Source organism: Acinonyx jubatus, chromosome B4 (assembly GCF_027475565.1).
Source record: "Acinonyx jubatus isolate Ajub_Pintada_27869175 chromosome B4, VMU_Ajub_asm_v1.0, whole genome shotgun sequence".
NCBI classification, from domain to species: Eukaryota; Metazoa; Chordata; class Mammalia; order Carnivora; family Felidae; genus Acinonyx; species Acinonyx jubatus.
Genome location: NC_069387.1, coordinates 110904372 through 110920900, shown reverse-complemented (window position 1 = coordinate 110920900; position 16529 = coordinate 110904372). Strand labels below are relative to the sequence as shown.

The window sequence follows — 16529 nt, the reverse complement described above, 5'->3', positions numbered from 1 at the left end:
CATAATCACTCCCCTCATGGCGTTTACATTCTGATGAGGTGATAAAAAATGAATAATAATGATAAAATACATTAAGTGGCATGTAAGAAGGTAATAAATGCTATGGAAATAATAAAGGTAGAGCATGGGAAAGGAGACTTAGTGTCAGTGGAAGGAAGGAATGGGATACAGTGTTAAATAGGGCGGCTGTGTTAGTCCTGATGGAGATGTAACTGAACAGAATTGTACAATCCAAGCGAAGAGTTTTTCAGGCAAAGAGAAATACTAGTGCAAAGGCTTTTAAGGCAAGAGAGTGCCTGGTTTATTTCAGCCACAACAAGGAAGTAACAGTGGTGGGTGGGGAGTGAGTAAGGGAGAAAATATCACAAGATAAGTCAGAGAAGTTATTGGTGGTTGGGTGTGGAGGGAGGCTTTGTTTCTGAAAGTCACATAAGCCTTTTTAAAGTTGAGCATATATATATACATATATATATATATATATATATATATATGTATATATATATGTAAAATGGAAAGGCTGGGCATCATCGCAGAGTTTTGAGGGCAGAAGTTCTGTGGTGTGAATTTGATTTTCATGCCTCATTCAGAAGGAGAGCATAGCCTAGAAGGAGTTAACCCTGCTCTCCCCCACCCTACATGGCTAAGGTCCTCCCCTCACTGCTTCTAATTTTTTCATCAATCACCTCATGATGCAGCTGCTCACATGATTTGAACAAGTTCTTTGAAACACATGGTCTTAATTTCATCCCTTTTTTCTAATGCCATGTGAATTAGTCTCTAGCAAAGAACTTTTGGGCAACTTAATCTAGAAATAATAATAATCTAGAAAGAAATCATGCGATTTTTCTTTTTTTACCTCAATGTCTATGTTTTTGGTTTTTCCATTGCCAGACTTCAAACATTGGAAATATCAACTCGTTGGATTAATCAACTAAATCAATATTTATTGTTGTCTACTATGTGTCAGGCTCTGTTCTATGACTTGGGGATTTAGCAATACACAAAATAAACCAGGATCCGGTGCTTATGAAGCTTGTATTAAAATTCAAACAGCCCATACAACCTATAATGTACATATCAAAGGCTAGCTCCCATACACATAATTTGGATTTTACTTCAAAGAGGTAAACATGTGGGGTAAAAACTTGGGCGTACCACCCCCTGTCATAGATACTGTAGCATCTAAGGTCACAATGTTTTTGTATCCAGTTTTGCGTCTTTGAAAATCATGGATGTAATTCCTGCATTTACCACATTCATTCCTCCTTTTTCTTGGTAACAATATGCTAGCTTTATTCTAGTTTTCTCCTTCTCTGTACAGCCCATATGGAAGGGGAAAGATAACTACACACTCAGCTGTAAGTTTGACCCCAATGACCATAGGCAAATCCATGCTCTTAGCCTTCGAGGATGTATATATGATCTAATTCAGGTCAACGTGGTGGGAGGAGATGTTTTTGAGGACTTCTGGAAATGAAACTTTCTTATTCTCCCAAGAAGTTCCTCAGACCAATGTTATCCCTTCTGCTCACTGTGCTTGTGAAGATAGGAGCCACTGGCAGACCCGGGCAGCCATCTTGTAACCCCAAGAGAAAGCAGCCATGAGTAGAAACAGCACTAAGAAAAGTAACAAGGAGGCATGGAAAGGAATAGTCTTTCATGATGTCATCGAGAACATTCGATCAAATTTCACTTAAGGCCAGGACAAATTTCTGGTCTGCAGTTACTTGAGTTGAGGTTTCTGTTATTTCAACTAAAAAATTCCTAAGTGGGGCACCTGGGAGGCTCAGTTGGTTAAGCATCCAACTCTTGATGTAGACTCAGGTCATGGTCTCACGGTTCATGAGATAGAGCCCCATGCATTGGGCTCTGGGCTGATAGCACAGAGCCTCCTTGAAATTCCCTCTCTCCCTCTCTCTCTGCCCCTTCCCCACTCACGCTATCTCACACACTCTCTCTCAAAATTAAATAAATAAACTTAAAATAAAAATTTCCTAAGTGATGCAACTACCACACGCCCAGCTCTGGCAATAACAAAGAAGCAACACAGTCTGTAGCATCGAGAGATTTTCATGTTAGTGACAGAAACAGAAAAGTAACTAATTATATAGAGTGATGAGTTTTAGTATAGGCGAGAGAAGGTTCCATCCAGCAAGGAGAACACACTCAGCTTGCTCGTGAGGGACAGTGGAAGGTTGCCAAGAAATATTCCTTGGAGATGATCCCTGAAGTACCTTTTATAAATTAAGTGAGACAGAGAACAAGAACAGTAAGTTAAGAAACAAAACAAAACAAACAAAAACCCCCAAATAAAAAAAACAAGCCCACTGCCATTAATGATAAGAGTCACTAAAATTTCTTGTTTGCCATCTCTCTGATACTAAAATATTTTGAGATATTGTCTTATTTAACTCCTGTAACAACTGTATGAAGTAAATACTTTTTTTTTAATAAAGGAGGAAATTGAGGCTAATAAAAGTTAAAGGAATTGCTCATTTCCAAATAACAAAGAAGTTGCAGGTCTGGAAACTCAACCAAACACTTTGACTCTAAGATCCACGTCTCAATTCACTATATACTGCTGGTTTCTGGACTTTGGAGACTAAAACAAACATTTTTAAAAATGTCATTTATTTATTTTGGAGAGAGAGTGACAGAGCACAAGTGGGGCAGGGGCAGAGAGAGACAGAGACACAGAACTGGAAGCAGTCTCCAGGCTCTGAGCTGTCAGCATAGAGCCTGACCCGGGGCTTGAACTCATGAGCTGTGAGCTCATGACCTGAGCCAAAGTCAGACACTCAACTGACTGAGCCACCCGGGCACCCCCTAACACAAACATTCTTATGCCAAGTATTTCTTTGTAACTTGCATACGAGCAGGAGGGTGAATAATGAAAGTAGAGAGGAAATTGTGGGCTGTATATAAAAGGAGAGCATGCTCCAAAGTTTAGATTTGAGAACTGAAAGTTAATTTCGTATCCAATGGAATATGACATGTGGTATGCCTGCATCTCACTAAGACATGTGTGATCACCAGAAAGGGTCTGCCTCAAGTGTAGACCAAGTACTGAGACTCCATAATATCAATGGGACTTGCGATTATCTCAGAAGTGGGGACTCATCAATGGTATACATTGATACATCAATTGTATCTCAGAAGTGGGGACTCATCAATTGTATGGCGTGCAGTAATGTAAATATACACAAAATGTAATAAATATCATCATATGTAGCAAAAAAAAAGTGTTCTTAAAGTATTTTATGCGAAAACAATGTTTGAAGTATATAGAATATCTTATGTATTTTAACATATGATTAATTCCGTAAAACAACACTATTGGACATACCAAATGTTTTTTATCTTATATAAACAAGATTTCCTATGATATAAAGTATAAGCTAATTGATGTTTTTTTGTTAAACTATTCATACTGAGTAGCTATTTTGAGTGACTTTATTTAGATATTTCTTAAAATAAAAATATTTGTTTACAGAAACTCATTCTTTACGGTGGGAATACAAAATGATACAGCCACTTTCTGAGACGGTTTGGCAGTCTGTTACAAAGTTAAACATAGTCTTAACAATACAATCCAGCAATCATGCTCTTAGGCATTTACCCAAATGAGTTAAAATTTTATGGCCACCCAAAAACCTGCCCACGAATGCTTATAGCAGCTTTATTCATCATTGCTAAAAATTGGAGTCAACCAAATGTCTTTCAATAGGATAATGAATAAATAAACAGTAGTATATTTACACAATGGGATATTGTACAATGATAAAATAAATAAGCTATCAAGCCACAAAAAGACGCAGAAGAATCTTAAACACACGTTGCTACGAGAAAATAGTCAATCTGAAAAGGCTATATTCTCTATGGTTCTAACCATAGGATATTCTGGGAAAGGTGAAACTATAGAGATAATAAAAAGGTCAGTGGTTTCCCAATGTTCAGGAGGAGGAAACAAGGATGCATAGGTGGAGCACAGGGCACTTTTAGGGTTGTTGAAACTATTCTGTGTGATACTGCAGTAATGGATACATAATGTAACACATTTATCAAAACTCTGCAACATGAAGGGTGCACCCTAATGCAAAATACGGGGTTAGCTAATGTGTCCACATTGGTTCATCAGTTGAAGCAAATGCACACACTAATGCAAGATGTTAATAACAGGGGAAACGGAGAAGGGAGTCCCTGTACTTCCCATACAAAATTTCCATAAACCTAAAACTGCTCTAAAAAGTAACATTTACTAGGGGCTCTTGGGTGGCTCAGTTGGCTAAACATCCAACTTCGGCTCAGGTCATGATCTCATGGTTTGTAAGTTCAACCCCTGCTTCAGGTTCTGTGCTGACAGCTCAGAGCCTAGAGCCTGTTTTGGATTCTGTGTCTCCCATTCTCTGCACTCCCCCCCCCCCACTCATTTTCTCTCTCTCTCTCTCTCTCTCTCTCTCTCTCTCTCTGTCTCTCTCTCTCAAAATAAATAAACATTAAAAAAATTTTAAAAATAAACAGTAACATTTACTGTTATTTATTTATTTATTTGAAATGTTTATTTATTGAGAAATAGAGAGAGAGAGAGAGAGCACAAGCAGGGGAGGGGCAGAGCCTGACACACAAACTGTGAGATCATGACCTGAGGCAAAACCAAGAGTGGGACGCCTAACCAACTGAGCCACCCAGGCACCCCACTAATATATATATTTTTAAATACTTATTTAGAAGCTATTTTTTGGGCAACATAAGTCACACATGATTGGATTCTAAAAATAATAAGTTCCAATACATTTCAGAATTCAGAGGTGCTTTCAGATTCTCTCATCTACGTATGTGTTCATTTTAGAACAAGGCCAGAATGTTTGACTGTTGTGATGCCCACAAAGCATGCAACTGAGGGAGTCTGAACTTGAACTCAGTTCACTTCACTCATGAGTTTATGACATTCTTCACTAGATCAATTGACTGACTCAGTACTATGAAGGAGTCAATGACACAACCCACCCAGGATGAGGTCTTTTGAACAGGGTAAAAATGTAAATTCTACATTTCTCAAGTGGTTTTGGTTTTCCCAATAATGGTCCATATTTTGAAAACACACACACATAAACACATGCCTCCATGCATGGGTATACACATGCACACACACACACACTCATATATGCAGATACCCTCTATCAGGAGCATTTGAAATGTTTCATATAAAGAAATAAAAATAAACTCTTAAAGCAGGGTAGATCTGCTTATTTTATAGACTCAGTGAATAATATTTCTTCCAGTTTTTGGATTGCATTTGGGAGGGGAGGGCAGTAGTTACTGAACAATTCCTAACTTGTAGAAATGCTTTTTTTTTTTTTTTTAAATCTAGCATCTGTCAAATTTTTTTGTAATTTGGCAGATCCTGTATCTGGACATGACAAATTTCAGCTGGAAAAATATGTTGTGAAAAATCTTTCAGATGCCACATCACAACTGGGGCCTCTGTTAAAGCCAAAAGTGCAGCTGGACCATATTATTACATAGCTATTTTATTTGCATTCCTGACCCGTAAGGAGTAAGTGGATTTCCATCTGGTATACTATATCATTCTTCTTCTACGATGAGAGTGAACAGTTTTTTTTTTTTAAAGTTATACTAATAGCATAGCTGAATTAACTATATCGGTCAAATTATTTGAAACAGTATTATTCTTTATTAAGCTAGCAAAGAACTATAAAACCAACTAGGTCTCAGTGAAAAATAATTAGTATGCAAATATGATCATAGTTAAAAAAAACTTGCAGTAAAAGTGAGACCGAAAAAATATTAAATATATTTCATTTAACATGCTTTTAAAAGAATGCATCTTTTTAAATGTTTATTTATTTATTTTGAAAGAGCGAGAGCAAGCACGAGAAAGGCGGAAAGAGAGAGGAAGAATCCCAAGCAGACTCCGTACTGTCAGTGCAGAGCCTGACACAGGGCTCGATCCCACCAATCGTGAGATCATGACCTTAGCTGAAATTAAGAGTTGGACGCTTAACTGACGTGACGGACCCACCCAAGTGCCCCAGGACACTTGATTTTAAAGAATGCCACATGACTGAATGAGAGAACTGGTGTCAGGGCAATGGGGCTGGCTGGACAGATGCCACAGCAGTATCCTGGGCAGGACAGAGCAGGCACTTGGCAAGCAGACCCAGATTGTCACAATTCATGCAGGAGGAGGTATGGGACCTCCAGGGGAAGTCGTTAACTTTCATGCCATGCTGGCTATACTCTATATCCCATCTCTGTCCTGACCTGTGCCCCAGGGGACTGACCTCCCTGGACTTCATGACAGTGCTTCTTTGGTCTCTGGCTTCCACTGGGTCTGACAAACGAGTCATTTGCAAGGCAGGGGGGCAGAATTGATTCTCCTCACCCACTTCCTCATCACCTGTAATTGCGTCAGTGACTGTGTTTCTCTTTCTTGCAGCCTTATCCAGTGACTTCAGCCCCTCAAGGCTACAGATTTCCCTGCATTTTGGTAATACCAGTCCCTTCCCCCTTCTCTCAAGGGATGACCATTGTTTATAATAACTGTTGCCTCCTGGTTGATCAGCCATTCTGTCTAGTTTCTTTACAGCCTGACCACACACTTTCATTAAAATTTTTTCAATTCAATACTTTGTGCTGTTTCTGCTCAAACCCTAACTAATATAAAGTAATAATAATAGCTACTAAGTATTATGATACGCTAAATATTGTGTGAGGAAGTGAAAATGACCTATAAAACTCATAATAATCATCTGAGTCTGACATGTATTATCTAAAGATAAATATTATTTGCAGATAAGTATTAGAGAAATTTAATGACTTCCCCAAGGTCATGCATCTTAAGTGAGTGAATGATTCAAGCTCTGATTTTCTGACTCTGGAGCTTAGTTTCTTAATTATTACGCGATCCTATATTGCAAATCATCACACCTTAGAGCAAATAAAAAAAGTCTGCGCATGAAAAGGCTTAAAAAAATTACAGTTGAAAAAAATCCAACTAGCACTGGCTTTCCCAATCGTTTTTCCAAAGGGGTAAAATTTCCACATGCTACTTGACTATTACAGCATAAGATGATACAGCAGGTATTCAAACTTCTTAAACCAACAGTGTATATTTTTACATGTGGCAATTCTGGTTTTAACATTAGCTACGTGGTAGTGCAACGCCTATATAAATCTGCCCAACAACAAAAGTGAATGCTACAACATCTGTCACTGTTTTTCCTCAAAAACACTAAGAGCTGTGCAGACCGATCTCATAGGAGCAGACTGATCTCATCCTGTATTTGATGTCCTGAGAAATATCTACTGATCTGTAAAACTTATCACCAGTTATGACAGAAAATCTGTCATTAGTTGGTTACTAAGTGTTAGTAGTTAGCTTTTACAGTAAAGCCTAATAGCATTGGAGAGTACATTGTCCACAATTTTTTTAATCAAATAAAATTTTGTCTTAACTTTGCTTACTTACTACTGGAGGAGATCTGATATTCAGACACTCTGTAAAAATTATGCCTACGTTTGTTGATGTCAGAAGCTATACGGATGAATTCCTGTTGGTGCAATGAAAGCAAAAATTATGCCTATAAATTGAATTGGTACTATTTATTTTAAGTTCAATGTGGTTCATCTTCTTTGGTTATGTTATTCTATATCAGAAAAAAAAAAGGAAATGTTAGGTCTGAGAGTTACAGGGACACAGTTGGATTCTATTGTTCTATATCATTCATTTAAAAACATGAATGCTGTGAAAAAAAAATTTGGCCTTCCTCATGTACTTTATATTTTCTCTGAGAAGTAAAAACTAATTGAATGTGTGAATGAAGGACCTGTAAGTGAATGAACAAACCAACCATTCAGGTAAAAATTATTTTCCTTACACATTAAGAGTTGATTAATGTAAAGGCATCTGGGTGGCCCAGTAGGTTAAGTGGCAGACTTCGGCTCAGGTCATGATCTCGTGGTTCATGGGTTCGAGCCCTGTGTTGGGCTCTGTGCTGACAGCTTAGAGCCTGAAGCTTGCTTCGGACTCTGTGTCTCCCTCTGTCTCTGCCCCTTCCCCTCTCATATTCTCCCTCTCTCCCCCCCGGCCTCAAAAATAAATAAACATTAAAGAAGTTTTTAAAAAGAGTTGATTAATGTAACAATTACCTTTTGCAATATTTAAAATGTTCTAGTTTACTTAAAAATCTCTTGTTTACTTGATTCTCCTACTTATTGGGCACTGAGAGGGGTTTCACAGTTATTGAAAATCTATTATGCATGAGATATTGGCTCATAAAATTATTTAAACCTTAAAATAACTGTAGCATGTTAGGCAAAGATGATTAATAGTTAGGAAAAAGGCTTTTGGTGTCAGATCTGTGTTTGAGTGTCAGATGGAGGTGTGAGTGGATCCAGAATCTCTGTATAGAAGGGATATTGAATTTTTAGGGGGTCACAAATAAAACTCATCTTTTACATGGGAGATAAAGTGGTAGAATAAATATGTCAACTTTATTGTCAATAAAACCTACATTAGAAGATGTGGCCTAGGTCGATGGCCAGATGGTCTGGAAAGCACTCCGTTCTTTATTTCCACTCCCATCCCCACTTTAGACATCAGGATAACCCACTCAAGGAGAATTTGAAGTCTACTGAGGGCAATCCCACTTACCATGATTACTACCACACACATCTCTGGGATAATAATGGAAGGAAATAGAATGAATAGCGAAGCACTCCCCAGTGCTTTTAAACTTCAAATCACTTAATTCCATCTAGTTGAGCACAATGCCAGACGCATAATCTTTAATAAATAATAGTTATCACTACCATAAGGCACAAATATTCTAATTTTGCTATGTAAGAAACTAAGTCTCCAGGAAATGATGTGACATGTTCAAGTATCAGAGAAGCAAGGATTCAGATCTGAGTCAGACCCTGCAGTAGGTGGAAGAATGCCCCCTGCCCCAAAGATGCCCACATCCTAATGCCTGCAACCTGTGAATATGTTCTGGTACACGACAAAGGGAAATTAAGATAGCAGATGGAATTAGGCTTGCTCATTAACTGACCTTAAAATAGAGTATCCTGAATTATCTAGGTGGTCAACGTAACCGCAATGGTCTTGAATATGGAGGACGGAGACAAGAGTCAGAGTGATGCACTGTGAGAAAGACTGTATCAGCCATTATTGGCTTTGAGGATGGAAAGGGGCCATGAGCCAAGGAGTGAGGGTAGCCTGTAGAAGCTGGAAACAGCAAGAACACAGTTTCTACTCTCAGGACTCAAGAAAGGAATGTAGCCCTGCCGACATCCTCATTGTAGACATGAGACTATTTCAGAGTTCTGACCTCCCAAATTGTGACCTAATAAATTTGTGTTTCGAATTACTCAATTTCTGGTCATTTGTTACAGCAGCAATAGGAACAAATACAAACTGCAATGGCAAGCGTGTCTACCCCATACCACACCTGTTCCCAGATGGACTCTGACTCCATCGAAGGCTGAGTTCCAAGGGCTGGGTTAGAAGGTGAGGTGGCGTGGATTCCAGATGTCGTGCAGGACTGGCAAGAAAGATGATTTGATGAAGAGGGGTTATTTGCCACTAATAGACCTTGAGGAACATAATAGAAGAGACTTTGGTAAAAGGAGTATGAAAGAGTGAACCCTCTTACCTCAGCGCCATGTCCACAGAAGCTGAATAAAATGGCAAAGAAAGAGCATTTCTATGGCATTCTTTTTCATGAGACATTGTGCTTCATAGGCAGTTTTAAGCCACACTGTCATTCTGTGGCTCTGTCAGTAAAAGCTGGTTACAAAAATACAGATTACTCCAAAGCATAAAGCTCCAAAACAATGTATCGTGTCTATTTAACTCTGCCTTTTAATCTAGCCCTAAACCAAAACATTTTGTGAAAAAATTCAACGGTAAGACTAGCTTGTTCTATTTTAGAAACTAGTAAAAATGGCTATTAATAGTTTAGGCTAGTTATGGCCTTTAGAGCGTGTTACCCTCCTGAAATGGAGCTGCCTTATGTTCATTACATTGAGTAGAAATTGGATATTTTATTTGGGTTCCATCTGGAAAGGGAACCAACGCCACCCAGGAGACTTGACACGACATGGGCTTCGAGTAGGATAGCGTTAGGAAATTGTAAAACAATGTTTTCACTTCTTGGTCCCTTCATAGCGGCTTATAGCAATATATGCTTAAGATGTTCATCTGGGCTATATTTTTTCATTGCTTCTTAAGAACGAGTTTGTGGAAATGTCTAGCTATGCTTTGACCCAGAATTCTGGATCCTCGGGACACATTTTATTTGCTCACTGACCCATCCCTGACCACCTTTGCCTCTCCTTGGTGTTTGGAGGCTAAAAATTAGGAAAAGAATTTCAAAGGGCTTCTGCTCCCTAAGACCACTACCTCTGCTCTCAGACAAACACGGGGTTTTGAAATGATGACTTCAGGATCTGAGTTCACTTTCTCTACCAACATTTCCAGGAGAAGTGACTTACGAAACACATCTGGAACAGCTCCGATGAAGTGGAAATTCCCTGAAGTGAGTGCATGTGATTAGTGATAAATATTTTCTTATGTATTCATTCAGAATGGCTTGAAAATTTTTGAGTCATCATCCAGGAAAAACACATACAGTGTAAATAAAGGTGGTATTAATAAATAGATGTTGTTTTCACAATTTCACAGTTATTTCTGAAGAAGTGAAGTTTGAACATAGATGTTCTCCTGACTCCAGGAAAGCCTCACTTCAGATCAGGCACATGCTATTTCTAGGTCTTTTAACATGAATTTTATGTTTTCAAAATCCTCAAATTAGGAGCGCCTTGGTGGCTCAGTCAGTTAAGCAACTGACTCTTGAAATCAAGAGCCTGCTTGAGATTCTGTCTCTCCCTCTCTCTCTGCCCTTCCCCTGCTTGCATTCTCTCTCTCTCTCAAATAAAAAAAACCCAGTTTTTTAATAAAAAAATAAAATCCTCAATTTACAGATTTCCCTCTATTTGTTCACATAGGTAAAGTTTGTTTTCTCTTAAACTAATCAATGAGCCTATTGGCAAGAGACCCTCTATACCTTTTATTGTCCTCTATCAGAGAACACCCTTCTCCCCTGCATCATTCTGAAAGCTTTTACAGATTAACTAATTCAAACAAATGAAGAATGCCAAGGGTTACTTGTCCCAGAATAAGATTTTCTTTCATTTTAATAATGAGGGCGTATCCTCAATTTTATCTCGGCGTACCTGAAAACCCCAGCCTTTTATTTTTTGATGGGGCAATGAGTTGCCTTTATGGGCACAAGAAAAGTGTATCTTTCCGCACTAGCACAAGGCTTGGTGAAGGACAAGTTGATGGGCAATCAGAAGGTGTTCATTTCAGGCAAGTGAGTTAGAAGAAGGGCCACCTTTAGACAAACCCTAGTAGATCAAAGGCTGGATTTAAGCCCTCACTCACACCCAGGGGTATGTACTCGGAGACAGCACCTGCACTGCCCATAGGTGCCCAGGAGCCTCGTACAAAGTAGATCCTCAGGAAGTCATCTCTTTGCTTTGACTTCTGAAAGGACTTTTTAAAAAGTACTCTCCTCTTCTTTGGCAAAGAGCAGTTGCTATGGGTCCTCAGCCAATAGCCCATTGAAAGGATGGGTAGACGGCAGGTGATGATGCAAATGAGAAACAACACAAACACCACAGTAACTGCTCAGAGATAAGTGTCAGGATCTTTGATGAAACTTTATGTACCGTAAGGGCTGTGGACTAATACAAATAATCAGTTACTCTTGTGGAGCTCTTTATCATTTAGAAAAATCTTTTTCCTCTGGGGACTCATTATTTCACCAGATGATCATAACGACCGTAGGAGTTTCCTGATTTTTACAGAGTCAGACTATAAGTCATTTGCAGTATGCTGACCATGTTGAAGGTATGATGATGATTGTAATACAAAGCAGTAGTCAAAGGAAAGTTCAAAGGTTGAAAATGGGTAGATTGTGGAGTGTTATGTTCCTACCATTAGTGTTTCATTTTGTCTGGAAAGTATTCCCAAAGAAATGTAGGCAAACATTCAAACGTGGTAAATTCCACATAAAAATTCTGATTTTTCCACCAGACTGTTGGAGGTGAGCAGTAGCAACCCTTGTAGAAAAGGTGTGTGCCCTTTCAGTGGACACAACCTCTGCCACTAACTCCAAATATAGGTACGTGCATTTACAACCAGCAGGTTTCAAACAAAAAGAGGGTCTTGCCAGTGCCTTCTCTCTCTCATCTGGAAGTTGGGATTTTCCCTGATCATTTACCTAGCATACATATATTTATTGAATGTCTACTATGTGCATTGTTTTAAGGCTGGGACAGAGCAATACACAAGACAGACAAAGTTCCTGCCCGCACGGAGCTTTCATTCTACTAGATAGAGATCGTGATGGGGTTTAATAAGCTCGTCTATTTTGTTTCGGTGTAAAGACCATCTGCGATCATTTTGAAAGACAGTCATTCATTTAATACATTATGGTGTTTGGGGCTCTGTTGACAAGCACGCTGCATATCTTAATGACAGGAGAAAGCCCATAGTAACTCTCTTGAGGTCGGGGTGATTATGATCCTTATCTTAAGCATGATTTTACAAACAAAATCTCAGAAAGGGAATCTTGCCCATAGTTTGCAAGCTATGAAGCAGTGAAGCCATGATTCATAAACAAGTCTGACGAACACAAAAGACATTCTTTCTTGTAGGAACTTGTGCTGCTAAAAGCAATTAGCTCAAGCGTCAACATTTTGCCTAGAAGCCATCTTGCCTCAAAGTACAAGTTAATTGGGTGAATTCACTATCTTTTTAGTTGGAGCCGTACATTTTTACTGTGGGTAGGTAACACGGGGTCCATTTTGCCAATATCCTCTTTTCCTTTCCATTTTTGAATTTTTTTGCAACCTGTTTTCTTGCCTTTCACTATCCAGTCCCAAGTCCAAGAGCCACTATTTTAGGGTTTTGTTACAGCAGCAGCACACTGCTATGAACTGCCTCTCTTGGTTAAGAGTTTACCTAGAGAATATATGCTTAAACACAGAAACTTTCCCCTTTTAACCATGTAAAACCAATGGACGTATATTTGTGGTGCCGAGAAGAGTGTAGGAAAACAGATATGAGACCAGATGAAATAATTTGAGTGGTTAAGGAACATTACACTCGGTAATATTAACCATATCACATTGAACATGTAGCTGTCAACAGATTCTGCTTTATTTGCATGAATGTGAGAATAATGAGGCCTTCAAGAAACTAATTGCTAAAACAGTATCTGGCTGAGCTGCTTTATGGCTACAGCAATTTCTTTTGTTCACGGACGGAAATTCTCATAAAGCAAATGAAATACTTTCTGATGCTCTTTTTCTTAAGAGCTAATGCTTTTTTTCTTAAGAATAAAAATAACTTTTGAATTCTCATCTTCTTCATCCACAGTATATAGATCAAGGAAATTTGCGTTTGTATGTTAAAAAACAAAAAGCTGCTGGAGTAATATTTACTGTTATCTTCAGGGTATAATTTAATTGCAAGTGAAAACATGAATGCATCCCTCCATATACATAAAATATGTGTCTCTCTGATTCATAGCCCCATATCCATACAAATATTCTGAGGAAATGTATTTCTTTTAGAGAACAACTAGGCATGGTCCATAATTACTTACAAAATGAAGCAGTAAGAAACGAAGGCAATCAATTGATAAGAAATTTGGAAATGTTGAATTAACAGTTTCAAGAACATCTGTATAATGTTCAAAACAGTATTATAAAATATCTTAACACATCAATTCTTACGTTTTCTCACTGAAAACTTGTAAAGTTTCAAACTGTAAATGTGCATGAATATATATTCATATATTCATATGTATATGTGCATATATATATATATATATATATACACACATTGATTCATATATGCTTTCATATATGAACATTAAAGCCCATCATCGCGACGAGCTGTATGGTAGGACCACTTAGCACTCCATTTGACATTCACAGCTTTTCAAATTTTGACTTCACCACTACCTCCAAATAATCTTGTACATATAATTTCAGAGATACATTGATGGAATTTAAATGAAATTATGATCATACTTCTTTAAAGACACAACTGATTTTGGGGTACCTGGGTGGCTTGGTCAGTTGAACATTCGACTTTAGCTCAAGTCATGATCTCGAGGTTCCTGAGTTCAAGCTTCACATTGGGCTCAGTGCTATCAGCACAAAGCCCGATTTGGATCCCCTGTCCCCCTCTCTCTGACCCTCCCCAAATTGTGCTCTCAAAAATAAATAAGTATTTAAAAAATTTTTTAAAGATAAAAAAGAGACACAGCTGATTTCAAATCTTATTTTTATATATCTTAATACTAAAAGTGAAAATGAAAGAGATACTGGTTTCTACCAAACTTTTAAGAGACTGATAATATGGTCTTCTTTAGTGGAGGAATATTTTTTGAGAATACATATATATAAGATCATTTATCCAGTTTTTAAATTGATTTGTTATCACAGTCCCAAATTTCTATTCATTCATTCATTCATTCAACAAACATTTATTTAGCATCTATAGGGGTACCCACTGTGCTGATACTAAAGATAATAGGGCAGGGGAGCCTGGGTGGCTCAGTCAGTTAAGCTGCTGACTCTTAATTTTGGCTCAGGTCATGATCTTGCAGTTCATGAGTTTGGGCCTCACATCAGCCTCTGTGCTCCATAGCACAGAGCCTGCTTTGGATCCTCTGTCTCCCTCTCGATGCCCTTTCCCCACTCTCTCTCTCTCTGTCTCTCAAAAATAAATAAATGTTAAAAAAATTTTTTTTAAAGATAATACTGCAACATTTTTATCCTCAAGAAATATACAAAATACACTGTATTGTAAGGGGAGAAAGACATATAAACAAACAAACACAAATGTTATAGTTGATTTGAGAAAAGTCTGTCCTACATACATGACATTGTGAATGGCAAAAATGAATTAATAACTTCTTCTAAGAATCGAGACAATGGCACAGATCAAGTTACACTTGAAACAGAATTTATATTTTATGTATGGTTTTTTTTTGGTGGTGGTGTTTTTTTTGTTTGTATTTTTTGTTTGTTTGTTTGTTTGTTTGTTTAGAGAGGGAGAGAGAGAGTGTGTCCAGCGTGGAGACTGACTTAGGGCTCAATCTCATAACAGTAAAATCATGACCTGAGCTGAAATCAAGAGTTAAAACCCTTAAGCCACTGAGCCACACAGGTACCCTGAGAAGTTATATTTTAAATGAATATTGAAACTTAAGTAAATTTCACTAATTCACAGAAGAGAAAACAAAGCATGAGCAATGAGCCAGGGGGTATGAAACAATATGATGCATTTGGGGTCTTCTAGGCTATTCACTATGGTTGATTTTCAGATAGGTCATGGAAAGACACATTAAAAGATGAGGCTGGAGACCTAGCAAGAGCCTGCCATTGATCTTGTATTTGAAGTAGTGAGATTTGTTTCTGTATTGTTCAAGAAGATAGCCACAGCCATATGTGGTTGTTTATTTTTATTATTTTTTTTAACATTTATTTATTTTTGAGACAGAGAGAGACAGAACATGAATGGGGGAGGGTCAGAGAGAGAGGGAGACACAGAATCTGAAACAGGCTCCAGGCTCTGAGCGGTCAGCACAGAGCCTGACGTGGGGCTCGAACTTACGGACCGTGAGATCATGACCTGAGCCGAAGTCAGACGCTTAACCGACTGAGCCACCCAGGTGCCCCCATATGTGGTTGTTTAAATTTAACTTCAATAAATTAAAATTAAATATAATTAGAATTAAATTGCACCATCACCTCAGCCACATTTCAAGTGCTTAATTGCCTCTATGTCTAATGGCTGCTATTTGGGACAGTACAGATATCGATCATTTTTATCATTGTGGAAAATTCTACTGGACAGCACTATATCATTTACACTGGGAATCCCAAATTTTAATGCCTACAAAGACCAGACATATAAAAAAATAAATGAAAATCTGGCTATATATATATATATATATATATCATGTAAAATGCCTATGGGACATCCCAGAGGGAATGTTCAGTAAAAAGAGGAATCGAAAATTATAGAGAGCAGAGCAAATGTCCAGACAGTAGTGCAGTGTTTTGTAAATAAAGGCTATTGACACACCAGCATGCACATTTATTTACTCAATGTCTATAGCTGCCTTTTGCTCTACAATGACAGAGCTAAATAGTTACAAAAGAGACTTATGGCCCAGACATCAAAAAAAATTAATACCTGGACTTTTTCTTAGAAAAAGTTTTCTGATTCCTGCTCTAGAGCAAGAGATTAGTTACTCCATAGTAAACACACACCGCTCAACCAAATGTGTGGGTTAAGCCCATTCATTCATTTATTTAATCAATTTGAAAATATTATTTATTAAGAAGTATTTGTGTGCCAGGATTAGATTAACAAATGATACATGGAAATTCTTCAGGAAAAGGATGCATCTTTT

General features: G+C 38.0%; 1 long non-coding RNA gene across 1 annotated transcript in view; it reads left to right on the top strand.

Annotated features, from left to right (window-relative positions):
- Positions 1 to 10229, top strand: part of LOC113602792 (uncharacterized) — a 468320-nt gene extending 458091 nt beyond the window's left edge. Inside the window, exon 5 of the long non-coding RNA XR_008300391.1 lies at positions 6461 to 10229. This is a non-coding gene — a long non-coding RNA (uncharacterized LOC113602792). The remainder of the gene's footprint in view (positions 1 to 6460) is intronic.
- Positions 10230 to 16529: the final 6300 nt, after the last annotated feature.